This window comes from Bactrocera oleae, chromosome 2 (genome assembly GCF_042242935.1).
Source record: "Bactrocera oleae isolate idBacOlea1 chromosome 2, idBacOlea1, whole genome shotgun sequence".
In the NCBI taxonomy this organism is placed as follows: domain Eukaryota; kingdom Metazoa; phylum Arthropoda; class Insecta; order Diptera; family Tephritidae; genus Bactrocera; species Bactrocera oleae.
In genome coordinates, this window is record NC_091536.1 from 52,413,102 (window position 1) to 52,429,177 (window position 16,076).

At 33.0% G+C, this 16,076-nt stretch overlaps 1 long non-coding RNA gene across 1 annotated transcript; it reads left to right on the forward strand.

Moving 5' to 3' along the window:
- Positions 1-5,305: 5,305 nt before the first annotated feature.
- On the forward strand, positions 5,306-15,747 carry LOC106619980 (uncharacterized). Its single transcript, XR_001330810.3, has 4 exons — positions 5,306-5,859; positions 14,916-15,080; positions 15,151-15,277; positions 15,365-15,747. It is a non-coding gene; the product is annotated as an uncharacterized lncRNA (long non-coding RNA).
- The last annotated feature ends 329 nt before the right edge of the window (positions 15,748-16,076 follow it).

A 16,076-nucleotide genomic window follows, 5' to 3' on the forward strand; every position in this document is an offset into this window, starting at 1 on the left:
GTTGAATTTTGACAAACATCCGACCAATATTCCTCACCACTGTATATAAATAAGCAGCATGACGAGCTGAGTTGATTTAGCCATGTTCAGTCACTATAGCATGTAGCTGCCATACAAACTAACCGGCCAAAATCAAGTTCTTGTAAGGAATATTTTGTATTTGTGAAGGGTATTATAGCTTCAGTGCAACCGAAATTAACTTTTTTTTCTTACCTAAAATGTCTGTTTGTCTGCATCTCTGCAATCTCTGAAACGGCTGGTCCGATTTTGAAAGGACTTTAACTGGCAGATAGCTCATGTGACAAAGAGTGACTAGGATACTTTTTATACTCTTGCAACATGTTGCTATAATAGTTTGGTTCCCCTAACTGTTGTTTGTATCACCTAAAACTAATCGAGATAGATATGGAATTATGTATTTATTTGTATATAAATAACTAGGATGACGAGACGAGTTGAATTTCGGATGACTGTATGTCTGTCCGTCTGTCCGTCCGTGCAAGCAATAACTTAAATAAAATTTGAAATATCTCGCTGAAACTTGGTACACATGTTCCTTGGCACCCAAGTGACTTTCTTATTGCAAATGGGCGGGATCGGAACCCCACCCACAAAACGTCATTAACTGAACTCTACAATAAAATGCAAGGCTGTTATTTAGTACAACGAAATGAATTTGGAAGGGCCGCCTCTTAATAAGTTTACTGAACATATCTCCTAAACCATTCAAGCTATAATAACCAATTTCGCCATCCTGTGAAAATAGGTGAATTCGGATTATAAGCCCGCCCACTCCCCATATAACATTTTTGTTAAAAACTACTAAAAGTGCAAAAAATTAATAACTCAATGCTTCAGAGACAAAAACTTTTGTACCTGATATGATACGACAGGGCTTAATAAGAACCGGTGTCAAATTTGAACGATGGGCGTGGATCCGCCCACATTTAGGTTAAAATCCATATCTCGGTATGTAATATTGTCATGACATTCTTATTATTCAGTGCGAGAATGAGCGAAATCGGACTACAACTACGCCTACTTCCCATATAACACAATTTTAAATTCTATATGATTCTTTCTCTTTCCAGTATGCAAATCAACCAACAATAAATATATCGGGAAAAACTTTGCCTATCGTAGTATGACAATCGTATGCTTGTACCATATGTCAAAAACGGGTTGAATCGGATAATGGCTTTTCTTAGCCGCGATATACCTAATGCAAAGATTTTCGAACTTCCGGTTTACTTTATGTTAGCCAATATATAAGTTACGTTGTGAAAACGAGAGAGCGTGTTTTACTAATAACATTGAATCTTTGTGCCTAAGATGGTTAAAATTGGGTGAAAACTTACCCTAGCCGCCATATAACTAATATCACGATTTTCGAACATCCGACTGACTTTACTCCATATATATTGGTGATGGTAAATGTACCTTAATGAATCTCAGGTAGCATATTATTAGTATGTGACATGTTAATGGTATGTGATATTGCCAAATATTGATAAAAACCGGGTCAATACATCCTTTAGACTCCATATACCTAATATACAAATTCTAAACTTCCGGTTGGTCTTAATCCATATATCCAATTATCTCCACTTCCATATACAATACTACATATAATGAGTTCCGTTTTTCTAACAAGCTTTATGACGAATATGTCGTCCAGTTTATATAACAGCTGACTTGTATAACAGCTGAGATATCACGCTACATGTGACATTACATTTGTAGTGTCGGTCGGAAAATGAGCATCGAACAAAGAGCCAACATTAAGTTTTGGTTTAAACTTCGTAAAACTGTTACCAAAACTCATCAAATGATGAAACAAGTTTATGGCGATGATTGTCTATCCCGTAGCCGTATTCGCGAGTGGTTGAAACGTTTTCAAGAGGGACGGGAGGACTTGGAAGACGACGAACGTTCGGGCCGGCCAAAAGATGTTGTGAACGAAAAAAGAACGGAAATTGTGCGTGAATTCATTAAAAAGGAGCTTAAATCATCGCTTAAATATATGGAATCGGAATTATCATTATCCGCTGCGTCGATTTATCGTATTTTGACAGAAAATTTGGGCCTCAGAAAGGTTTGTGCTCGATTTGTCCCGTACACTTTGAAACAACACGAAAAAGACCTCAGAATTCAACATTTAATTTGACCAAAAATCGCATTCATATCATCAACCATTCACCCTATTCGCCTGATATGGCAACTACATTTGGCCATGAAAGGAAACCGCTAGACCGCCATCCTGAACGCTATACCGACAAATGACATAAAAAGTCATTCGATAACCTTCTTGAACGTGCAAAACGTTGTATTCATTTGGAAGGAGACTATTTTGAAGGCGACCAATAAATTTTTCAAAAAAAAACTAATAATATTCGTTTTTTAATAAAAGTCCTGAAACTTTTGAATTGCACCTTGTATTTATAAAATTGTTTGAAAATATGTTCTCAAGTATACCTGCCGCCAATATATGTAGCATATATGATTTCCGACTTTCCACTTGACAAAATGTGGTATACTTTAATAAAATTAAATGAACAAGTTTTCTTAAAAATTATGTCGTTTACCGCTGAATATGAACGATATTAGTCAAGACTGTGGTCTAAACCTTTTATGGCTAATGTAATGAAATGCGATCTTCTCTCTTTCAGCTCCTCTTCGTTTGAGTTTATATCAGATATTTCTCATTTAAGAATAATTTTAATATAAAATTTCGTTGACGCGATTAAAATAAATTATTAACCCTAAGTGAGTACATGACCTTCAATATAAGTTAATAAGATACCAAAGTTGATTGTTATCCATTCACGATTTCGTCGAATAATGATTGCCGAATTATTTCGCAACAATTCTTTGCTAAAACCTGAAGGTATTTCCCCGAGCTTTGATCTTGGCGACCAAATCTCTTGCGAGAGTATAAAATGTTCGGTTGCACCTGAACCTTGTTTACTTGATTTTTAATATTTATACCCAATACCAATTCTTGTTTCCACAAGAACAAAATACACACAAAAGAACATTGCAAATACTGCAAAATAAGCTACACAATAATGCAATTAGGTGTTCTCGTGTTCTTGCAGAGAACCTCAAAATAATGTTTAAACTGCAATGGTTTTACCCTATTGCTACCACTATTTTTTTCTTACCAACACTGACAACTATAGCAAGTGACTTTGAGTTTTGTTTAATACTCACTAAATATTGACGCCAAGGGTTATTGTGTTTCTAATTATAATTATTCACCTCAATAGTTAAACACTTAACGTGTTTGTAAATGTTATAACGAGAAAATTTATAACATATCTATAATTTAACAACCTGAACATATTCGATAAATTTATACCCTGTAATCGTCAAAATTGTAACTAATTTAAATTTAACAAAAAAGTTATGCAGAATAAAAAGTAAAAGTTATGCAGGGTAAATTGATAGTTCTTAGTATTCAACTAGTTTAATTTAATATCGCCAGTTTCTTCTAACTCTCTCAAGAAGCATAATAATTTCTGTTAAAAGTAATATATGTACCTATGTAGGTATTAACATAACAGAGATCTATACATATGTATATGATGTATATTTGAAACAGATGATGCTTGTTGAAACATTGATGATTGTTAATGCGTGTGTTGACAAAGGACGAATTGTTTCAAAAAACTTGTATTATTAATCATTTGAGTAATTTCAAATCTACCAACTGAACTAATAAAAAAAATTTAGGTAAGTTAAGTAATATCAATGTAAACAACAAATACGTTTATGTACATATATACATACATATATGTAAATGAAAATGTAATGAGAAGAGAATAACGTGTCTTAGGTGTAGTCAAAAAATTACTGTTTATCTATGGCGATGTGACTAGAATGTTAACTTTACTTATGAAGACTATTTGTATAATTTACTATAGTACAATTTATAAATATAAATTTAAATTATTCCAAATACAATTTCCCAATATTTATATGCACTTTTTTGAGATGTCGAAGGACTATCCCTGGAACCATTAAAATCATCTTGTCAGTTAAGCGATTTTATATTATGTATCATACGATGTATACTCGTTGACAGAATTTTATAATTTATGATGTGATGCGGTACATTTATTTCAACGTTCAATAAATAGTATATTTTTCCCCTTTACAATATTTAGAAAGTTCTTATTTAAGAATCGTTACACCAGACTAAGTAGAATTGTCCTTATAAGGTTTCTTTCACAGTCTTAAACGTAGAAAAGGTGTGAAGCATACATTCCAACACGAGCTTTTGAAATATGTCTCTGAATCGGTCGAAATTTTGATAAAAACCGTAAGCTTTTTGGTACTGAATTAAATTAGAATATGAACATACATTTCTGGAAGAGCTACATAGAATGACTAAATATGTGAGTAATCCACTCTAACCCTGCTTCCCCTAACTCGTTTTGCATTTTCACAATATTTTTTTTCAACTTGTGTGAAATCAAGCCAACACTTATTGAATATATATCAAAACAAAATAAAGTGTTTAACGAATCTAATAGAATATTTCACTCGCACTTAGAGATTCGTTTTTGTCAGAAATAACACACATAGTACTTGTATGTGTTGTCTTCAGACCCGTTTTGATTCTTCATAGGACGTCCATACAGTAAGAACTTTTCGAAAATTGGGTGAAGTAGAGCACAATGACTATACTGTGTATCACATTTAGAAATAGAGGACACAATATTCGTTTCGTCCCGGTATTTTTTTTAAAGTGCAAAAAATACGTACGTTACCTTATGAAGGAAATGAGGGCAATGCTTTCTTTACAATTGTTATGAAAGTTTAACAGTTTGCTTCGTTTATGACGTTGGGTGTCGCAATCTTGTCTTCATCATTCGAGCTGGCGGTCGAAGGCTCACTAGTCAGTCATGTAGAATAGGAAGGCATTGTAAAACAGTAAACAAAAAAACGCCTTGATTTCCTCAGTAAACATAATTACTGTCAGTTAGAGAGGAGATATGTACAAGTATATCGAATGTTTCGCTCAGGTAGTGTTAATTGCATTATGTAATAACATTTCATGCTTAGAAAAATGTCAGCGTCTCTTGAAATATGCCCGCTTTCAATTCAGACAATCGCTTACTAATTTATTGCATTGAAGCATTTTTTATTTGCTCTCTTCTTATCTTGTGCTAAGTGTGTGCATACAGTTGCTAACTCATTTGTACATAACTGTATCTAAAGCTAAGCTGGAGTGATTACAGTCTACTGCTAGAGCTCTGATTTGCTGTTAACTATTTAGTGTTCATTTGTTTTTTGTATTCGTATTTTGTAGCAGTTTGCTTTTGCTATTGTTAGAAAATTTATTCAGACTAAAAATTTTATTCGTACGAATATTTACCACCGTTTACTGCGTTTGTTTTGTTGTGTGTATCATTTATTATGCTCATTGTTGCCGCTCTCTACCTAGCAGATTCCACACCATTGGTTGAGCGCGACGAGGTCAGACATGTGGTGAACAGCAACTCGATATAATACTTCAGTTGTTAATTAAACGCCGAAGTTAAAGGGTCTCTGTGGGTAAGTTTTAGTGACACTGCGTCATTCTGCGCAATGCCGTCGCAAACTATTGCGGATATTACAGAAGTATCCACATCCAGGGTTAGATGTTGAAGCTGCTACCACATCAACAACTTTTAGTTCAGTAAAAGGTGATTTTCGACTAGCCTGTGTCGAGTTTAATATCCAATAATATTAAAAAATAACTAAAATTATTATAAACATCGGAAACACTAATAAACGTTTCCTGCAAATAGAAAAAATCGTTTAAACAGCACAAAATAGAATTATAGGCAATAAAACGGATACTGAAATTTGGTAAGTACAGTCTTGGGATGTGTATGTATGTATATTCAGAAAGTAAGAAATGAAAATTGAACAAACTTAAAAGTTGTGTCAAAAATCGCCGACAATAAAAAAAGTTTAGAGTGCAAAAAAGAACGCCTGTGATTATTGCGCAGACGCGCCTCATACCATTATTTGCTTCGCCTACATAAAAGCTACCTATGCATACAAGCACTAATTCGCAAAGTACTTAACTGATGTGTGTAAACGTAATTTTGAATATTTTCGAAGAACTACTAGAATATAATACTACATATTCGTACAAATGGAATTGATGATGGTTTTTATTTAATAAACTATAATTCTGAAAATATGTACATATGTGTCGCGTGTAAAAAACACAATAATTTGCCACTATAATAGTCTAGTCTAGTGTCAACAGGACTAGATCTTTCTCACCCCTGCACTGTTCTTGTATCTGTTTAACTTTCAGCATGTAAAAGCTTTTCATCCACTTTTGTTCTACTCGTATAAGCCCAGAGCGAAGAAAGACAGAACACAAAAGAGAGTCCACCACCTCCGTTAATGTTTATATTTGCACATGCCTTTTACCGTGGAATTGCCGCTGATGTTAAAAGTTGCATTGCTATTAACACCTTAGTAGAAAGACCAACAACCATTGCTACTTCTGACGCTGTATAAACGTCAGAACAGAAGGAACCTGAATTAAAATCCACCCTTAAATTAGCTTAGTCCCATCCATAAGCGCCAATGATGACACTTGTCTGACTCTTAAGTATTAATTCATCATTTAGGTATACTAAAATATTAACAGAGGAGCCAAAAAATATAGAAAATAATAATGATGGAGCTACCCATAACAGTTACCGGATATCAGTGAATGTAACCCATGTGGAACTTAAACACTCGTTTTTCCTAGACATAGTTGCAATCCATTTCACTGGGCCAAGAGATCTCTCGCTCTCCCCTATCCATTGACAAGTAAGCATACGTTAACTATTAAAGTTTTGCAACCCTACCACCGTCATTCGGAGGCAATGAACAGGGTCTTTTTTCCACAGTGCCTGCGTACCTGCCTGACTAGCAGCCTGTCTAAAGTTGTTCATGTGTGCATAAACGGAGCTCTTGGCTCTATGTGTGTGCGTGAACACAATCGTTTACTACAGGATGGGTGCATGTGTGCAACATGGCGGCTGAATTCTTGTAATTGAACGTTTGGCTTCCAATTTTAAGGAAGGTCATACAAGAAAGTGTATCTGTATTATATGTGTGTAAAACGTTCGAAGTATTTAACTGAGCGCTAGTAAAAAGTTAAGATATTTGTATTTTTTTTTTGACGCCATTCTAATACCGGGAATATGTTTCGAAATACTTGAATTTCATTTGTCAAAAAAGAAAAGCAATTATACAATATTAAGTGGTTCAATGCTTCCTATGTATATGTATGTGCCCTATGTATATCTCAAACCAAAACTTTTCCTCTTTTTCTGCTTCCCTAATTTATTTTTCTCAATCGTAAGACTAAATCAGTGGAAGCTTAAATGTAAGTGAAGTTTTAAATACTTGTGACTTAGTTTTTTTTCATTGATTTAATTCATTTTGGATTATTTTAGATGTAGATATCTAAAACAATTCTTTCCTTTTGATGTTATATTGCGGCTCTATGATTCTGCCATCTCAATGGCAGTTAAGTGACTCCGAAATAAACTGTGTATGGAATAAAAACGTCAGTATTTTTTACTCTGAATAGGGTATACTAAGTTTGTATGTATAAATGAAGCTCGTCCATGTCTATGTCCGTCGTACCCTCAGTTTTGAAGATATCGTTCTAAAAATTTGCACACGTAATTCTCTCCCCAAAAACTGCCCCAAACTGAATGATCGGAATCAACTCTTTACAAATATTGCCATAGGTTATTGCCTAAGGCATTGGTGCAATCTCTGGAGAAATTGTTCGAATCAAATCACTATAGCATACAGCTGCAAAAAAAACTCAACGATCGGAATCGAGTGGTTGTAGGGACAACTTTTTCATTTGAGGAGATGCTTTCACGAAATTCGGCATTGCTTATCGTCTAAGTCAATAAAAGTTATTTAGATCGGGTCTCAATAAAACATAAAGTTATATTTTTTAATAAAAACATGAATTTCATTCATTGATTTTTTATCCACGAATTGTTCATTTTATACAATTTCTTTATGCATTTTTAAATTTTTATTAATACTAAGTGAAACAAGAAAAAAAATTATTTAAATAAAAACGCCAATAATTCGATCCAATGAGTTTATGGACTATTTGATTTTCTGCGGGATTTGTTGCAATGTCTCGTAAGCTGTGGTCCATAATTACCATGTGTTTGATGGTCTACGATCACCAACACGTTTTTAAATATCTGCCCATAGATTTTCTATGGAATATTCATACTGCCTAGACCCAGCGCCACCAAATAAAATCACCTTACATCCGTCTGTTCGCAAAATATTGCTCTATTTCTCCGTTGGCCCATTATTATGATCCTTTGGCAAATTGAAGAAGTGCTTCAATGTGTTTCTTTGTCCACAATTGAACTTTTCGAGGACTCTGCGCAAATAAATTGTTTTCCAGTAAACGTCTACGAACTGTTACGTCACTAATATCAAGATCTAAGCGCTCCTTTGTTTTTCTAGGAGATGCTTTAGAATATTTTTTAGGCGATTGGTGTATGTGTCGATCGACTTCTCTAGTGGTTTTGCGTTTTCGCCCATGTGTCTCATGTTTATTTTTGTAGAACTGTGCATTTGCCATCATTTGATCAGAGCACCCGAATACCTTTTTAATTTCTTTATAAGTTTTATCGGCTTAAATTTTACAAAATCCCATCAAAGTAAATAGGTGAAGTGTATTATTTGTGTACTACTCGCAGAATACCGTTAGAATTATTGCTTAAAGAGTGCTTGGCGTTTATGTTCTGACATGATACATTTTTTAGATCAAATATTTTTCTAAGGGGCACTCCTATTATTTTGAACACAGCTGTAGCTACCATATGGATATTATAGCTTCGGTGCAACCGAAGTTAACGTTTTTTGAATTTTGTAAAGTAATTGTTTATTACGCTTCTAATATTGTCAAGGCTGATAAATTTCAGAGACACGGTGGGTTATAAACGAAATAACGAGCAGAGGTAAATCTAGTAAAAATTTCAAGCTTCCATAGTAATTACAAACTTTCCATTTCTATCGTGATACCGCCCACATTTAGGTGAAAACCCATATCTCGGGACAATGATTTACCAATTTCAACCAAATTCGGTAGGTAACATTATTTTGATATTCTCATGCTCAGTGATAAAACGTGGAAAATCTGACCACAACCACGCCTACTCCTATATAACCCAATTTTAAATTCATCTGGTTCTTTCACCTTCCAATACACAAATCTGGTACTAATGAATATAACGTTATAAAGCTTTATACGAATAATACGTTTGATGACCCTTGTACCGAATATGTGGAACCCACTTCCTATTCCGAAATTTTTATCGAAAACATCGGTCAAGGTGTGTCTATAATATATCATAGAAATTCGGAGAGAATCTGTTTTTGCTAATAATATGCCTGTATGCCAAAAATGGGTTAAATCGGATCAATAATTCCTTTAGTCCCCATATACCTTATAGAAAGATTTTCGAACTTTCGGCTTACTATATCCCGCATATATCGGCCAACATGAACGTTATCTTAATAAAAAAGCGAGAATGTGTTTCCTAACGACAGTGTATATTTGTACCTAAAATAGATATAATCAGGTGAAAAGTGCCCTAGCCCCATGTAACTAATATCAGAATTTTCAAACATCCAATGCTATCCCTATCCCCCACATGCCTAATAAGATTCTCAAACTTCCTGTTGGCTTTACACCATATATAGCAGTTCAATATGTCAGATAGATTAACAAAATTAACGGAATGTATAATATTGGAAGTACTATAGTTTAGTGCCGAAAATATCAGAAATTAGTCTACGAATTACTCCAACTCCCAAGCAATAAGCTTAGGCCTTTCTCTGTCGCCAAAGATCCTTTATAGTAATTTCCCTGACTTTGGAACGTTTAGGTTGATCAAAATATGTTATATTTTATTAAAATGATGTGGAGAAGTTTTCTAAAAAATTTAAAAATTAAATTAATAGTTTAGCCCTTTAAATTTATGGAGTTGGTCTAGACCTTGGTGTAAACCTCCTATTCCTAACATAATGAATTCCGATTCTTGGTTGACGTTTTCCACTTCAACTGAAGTTGCAAGAGTATAAAATGTTCGATTACACCCGAACTTATCCCCTTCTCATTTGCTATTAATTATTATATATTTATAATTAATTACTGATTATATAATTTATTAAAATATTATCAATTTAAAAAAATTAGTGTGCGGTAATTAAAATAGAGCAAATGTGAGCATATTAAGGGCAACAACGTTCAAAGAAATGTAGGTTGAAATTTAAATCAACCCATCGCATAATGAGCAACAAAGGCTTCAGCGTTTGTATTTAATTTATTTTTTTATTGCTTAAATCTCACTATTTATTGCCGTTAAACTTTTGTTGTAAGATATGCAAAAAGTCTTTAGTCACATTAGTTAATGTTCTTTTGCTTGTTTTAGGTGAAAACAATTGGGAATTAGCATGTATGTATATAAATAGTTTACTAGCGACAGAGAATATTAAACTAGATTTTCAAATTGTTGAATATTTTACATAAGATCAAAATTGGCCCGGACTGGTCATTTTATATTCCGCGTGTGCAAACTGAAAGTAAAAATATTTGGTAAAACCAACCCGTGTGAAGTTTGATTTCCATATGTCAAGTAGTGTGTGTTTGACGACGCGAAAAGTTTGTCTGTCAATTTTCAACTACGTTTTAGTTGATTCAAGCCAAAGAAATCCATATTAGCTAGTTTTTGTACTTTGTTGTGTTGCTGTTATCACAACTCACGTTATTAACATATACGTGAGTGATTTAAAACGTTACGAGGCACCCAAACAAAACATGCTCTAACTGAAATTAAATACAAAACTATTAAACAACGTTGAAAAAATATAATTATTTATTAATAAAGCGATTATTAAATATGTTAAAAAGTCTAACAATAAAACAAACTTATATTATAAGAAGAATATCACCTTACTGCTAATTTTTAATTATTTATTTTACATGCTATTTTATATTTTAATTCGACCATAAATAATTGCATTCAAGAAATTTCTTGAAACGATTGTTTTTTTCTAAATGAAACAATACGCTCAAAATATTTTAGGTTTAAAAACCATTTTATTTCTCCCATTACAGTAATAGATTCATAGCATAAATATATGTATTGTTAACGGAAACCTTTTTTCAACTCCTCTATTTTTCGATTTTTTTTTTTACATCTTGTTATTCAGTTGTTTATCATAGTAATACAAAGTCAGGCGATTAACATTATTTCGAAAACTACAAACGTTGTTCAAAGAGGTAGTACCTAAAATATGAAGGAATGAAAACAAAAGTATGCCCAGGCGGAGGCGAAAGTCAACTGTTCATTTATTGTTGGCGGTCGCATTTGCGCGCACACGCCGGTACAATGCATGACAAGGTTTGTATCCGCATGTGCATTCTGTTTTTCGCGTTCCACGAATATATCCACTTTATAACCTTGCCACTCGCGCAATGTTTAACAACAATAACAAACCGGCATACAAATATAACATGCGGCGATAACCTTCATACGATTTCAGTGTGCGAGAGCGCTATATGTTGCAAAGATTACCTGTCCTCTGCTTTGTTTTCAATATTACCTTTCGCAACATCCATTCTTTGACGAAAATACGTAGTAATCGCCCAAGTCAATTGCATTTGTATCATTAGGGTGTTCCAAATAAAATATTTCCCCAATATCGTCGGTATACTATTATCAATTTAATTACTGTTATACACTTACAACTTTAAATTTCTAGTTGGGATCAAGCCTCGACAGACAACCTATGTACATATATGTTTTAACTTGGAGAGCATATCTGTCAAAAAAAGACATTTTATGAAACTCCATACACCCTACAAATTGGAGGAGAAGCTCGACAAAGGTAAACGCTTCTATCATATCTGTAAAATTCAAAGCCACATACAAGTATTCTACCGTCGGATAATATAACTGCTTTGAACAACATGTAGACCAAGCAATTAACTTTTTGCGGAAGTGTGTGTAGTTGTTTCAGTTAAAATGCCCTTATATTGAAAATTAGCATGGATCCAACTTCATTTTTGTTATTTTCATACCCTTTTATTCAAGTCCGAGTAGTAGTTTGTCATATAACAATATTTCCTTCACGTGCAATATCTCACCTTTATTAGGAAACTATTTTAATAATAATTAAAAAGAATAAGCAAACGAGGTATGTATGTACATATGTATAATAAAATTTGGTATTTTAAAATGAAAGTGATCCAATTGCGAAAAAAAATATCACTAACAGACAATAATACAAGTAATATAACATAATAATAAAATTGCAAAATACATTCAAAATACTTGAACAAGATTTATTTGGGATAGATTATATGGATAGTAAAAATATTCGACACAAAAACTACAACTGTGTCCAGAAAGTCACCCTATTTAAAAACATTTCATATAAATTAAATGAAACTCAGTAGCGAAGCTCTTGGGAAATCTGTTGACTTCTCAACGGTATAATGCTGAATCACATATGTATATACACGTGTACATGTATGTAGGTATATATGAACAGATATTTTTGTCCCTAGTCATGTTTCTAACCCATATACCTACATACCTGCATTTTATTTTGCCGACTCTGGGGTAAATGATCTTTATTAATGGAATGCACAGCTTCCATGTTTGTAAACAACAAACCGGCTTTAACTACCGGAGTGAACTTGCCACAATAAGATACTGAAGGAAATTGTAATTTCGCGATCACTCCGTTGTTCCAACGTTTCGGCAAAGGAATGAATAGGCGCTTATGTTGTGTTAATCGCGCACCAAGTAAATACTCCCTACGAATATCGAGAATACCAACACATACATATATGTAAATATGTGTTTAAAAATAATGTATATGAATATATTTTCGTTTCTATGTATGTAGGTACATATATTTATAAACGTATTATAATGAGCTTGATCGCAGTTGAATAGTCTGCCACAAGTATATTTTTTGATTCGGGGTAATATTTTGGAGGAATTGTAATAAATATTTATGGTATTTAAATATTACTATATTTTTAAAATTATTTTGACTTGCTTGTAATACTCTATAACTTTAAAAACAAATGGAATATATAGAGACCGGATAACTATTTCGGTTTATAAACAACTGTATTGTTTTATGATGGAATCCCATCCAATTGAATGTGTTAATTTTTCACATTTTTTTGGTCCAACGGAGATTGTCATATTTTCAGTCACAAGGACATTTTTATAATCAAATTTCCACTTTTTTCAAAATTAAAAGGTCATACGCTTTATGAGTTAAAACTGAACAATTTTTTTATCTTAATTTTTTGTTTTGGTAACTAAAGATCACTGTATTAGCACTGAGGATACATTAACATACATAAGGATGCATACATGATACATACTTTCATTCTTCTTATACATACATATTCAGATGTAGTATGTGGGTATGTGTGCTTATATTTAGTAAGATGAAACCAAAGTTAGTCGTGATCAAATATTTTTCATTAGCTTCATTGGTGTTAAATCGCCTGACACGTGAATTTAATTATCAGTCGCCGAATTGAGACAGTTATTTACATACAATATAGCAGTTATATGTTAAATGCCCTACAAAATATACACTCATAAGTATGCATGCATTATTAATGTATAAAAATCTTCGCAAGTACAATTCAGTAATTTCATACAATGTATTCAACTGCTTTGCAGAGCTTTTTTATGGTTTGAAAAAAAATCACAATAGGTTTTTCCTGGCTCCATGTTATTTCAAAGCGACTTAATCAACGTATTTACTTTTCTTCTTTATTTTAGCTCTCATCCCAATTTAGTTTTAAAATGCACAATGCTTGAATGTAAATAAAGTTTATACGTTAAAATATATGCGTTTCGAATAGTTTTCTAAATAATTTAAATCTTAAACAAATTCTATTCTAACAGATCATCAACTCAGTGGATATTAATGTTTATGAACTCCAAATTTGGCCTTTTATTCATTAGATATAGACAAGTTAAGACAATTAAAATTGAGTATCGCGAATCAGGAATTAATTAACTAATATAATATCATCCTTAGAAGTTTATTATCGACTATTGAAGCAACCCCGAAAAAATAATTATTTGCATAAAATATATAATAGCTGGAATAACATTTCACAACTATTAACTTTCATATAGTTTAAGGGAAAAATTTAACTGTTTACTAAAAGTTATAAAATAAAAGCCCAAAGAATTTCATTAGAAAATTTAGGTATAATGTTTCGATTACTCCCTATTATCTACTTATTTACTAGACGAGTATAATCTACTGTTGCTCTGTTGGAGTAAGAGAGTTACCACTGTAATTACTGCATATCACATTTTTATATACAAGTATAGGACAATGTTACTCACACATGCGTGTACACATGTCTACCTACCCCTGTGTTTTATATTGTTGTAATGTGTCTGCAACGCTGCATAGAAACCATTAAAAGTGTACTTCAATGTGCTGAAAGGACGAAGGCGAACAGAACTGATTGAGTGTGTGTGCGAGAGAACAGACGATTGGAGAGTGAAAGAGCAAGAGCACACTATTAGAGGTGGCGCCGAATAAAAAGTGGGTATAATGCATATGTGTTTGTGGAACAGTGTACACACTGGGAAATATACGCATAAATCTTACCTCTATATGAGCTTTTTGACTTTATAATCATTTTAAAATCGCACCAACTAAATTGATAAGCCAATAAGTTGTAGACTAACTTGGACAAACAATCAGTAATGAATTGTAATACGTGTTGTTCTGAAAATTCCTAATGAATTGGCTTAAGTAGGTATTACTTACCTTCCTATCTCTTTTTGTGTACTTTTCAGAGAACTAATGCTCAACGGGAAACGCCTTGCTGTACCTATGAACGAAACTAAATAACCAGATCAATGGTGCTAAAGTCATAAAATTGGCAACGTTTAACCTACTTTACTGCTGAAACAACAAATAAGCAAAAGGAACAACGACAAACATTTTAAACGCCGGCGGAGGTAACTATTTATAATTCATTGTAATACTCATATGTTTTACTACTGTTGATGTGTGTGTGTGCTGCACTAGTCCTAAGTCGTCGGAAAACCCGCTGGTATTGGAAAATTAGAAAGAATTTCAATGCAGCCTTTTTATCTTTATCTCCTTCTTGCTGTGCCGCTACGCTCTGCATGTTGTAATGATTTATTTTATACAAGTATGTCGAGTAATTTCATATTGACGATAACATTAAATTTTTATTTAGAGTTTACTTTCTCTATCTCTCGATTTTATCTTGCTTTAGCTGCTGGCTCCGAACCATGTGGGCTCAGCTCGATTTTCATTGGAACCGAACTAATGACAACGGGTGGCTTTGTAATACGGATCTTATGAATACTGAGAAACAGCCTTTATGCTTTCATAACATAAAACTTCACACATATCTACGTTTTTCAATTTGCTGCTTTCTGTGCACTGGGACATTAGTCAGCAGTATTAGTTCCCCAAATCACCTTAACATTGATGATCATTCCTTAAAGCCGTGACAAGAAGATATACCCGCATACTTGGTTTTTTATTAACAATTTCCCAAAAATTTACTTTTTATTGACAAATTTATTTTATTAAAGATAATAATTCTCGAAGAAGGAAATAAACGTTATACCTTTGTCTGACAAATATTTAAAATCTCACTTTGACATTAATTATTTTAAATTTTAGCTCAACTTCATTGTTTTCTAACTTGATTTAGGTCTAATTTAACTTTTTTTCAAAGCAGTTGAATAAACCTATTTCATAGTTTTGTTAATGATTTCAAGTCTGAACAGAAAATACCCAGTTTTCCGAAAGAACCTGCTAAATATGCAACATATATTATTATTACACTCTCGCAACATGTTGCTACAGAGTATAATAGTTGTGTACACCTAACGGTTGTTTGTATCACCTGAAACTAATCGAGATAGATATAAAGTTATATATGTATATAGAAATGAGCAGAATGACGAGACGAGTTG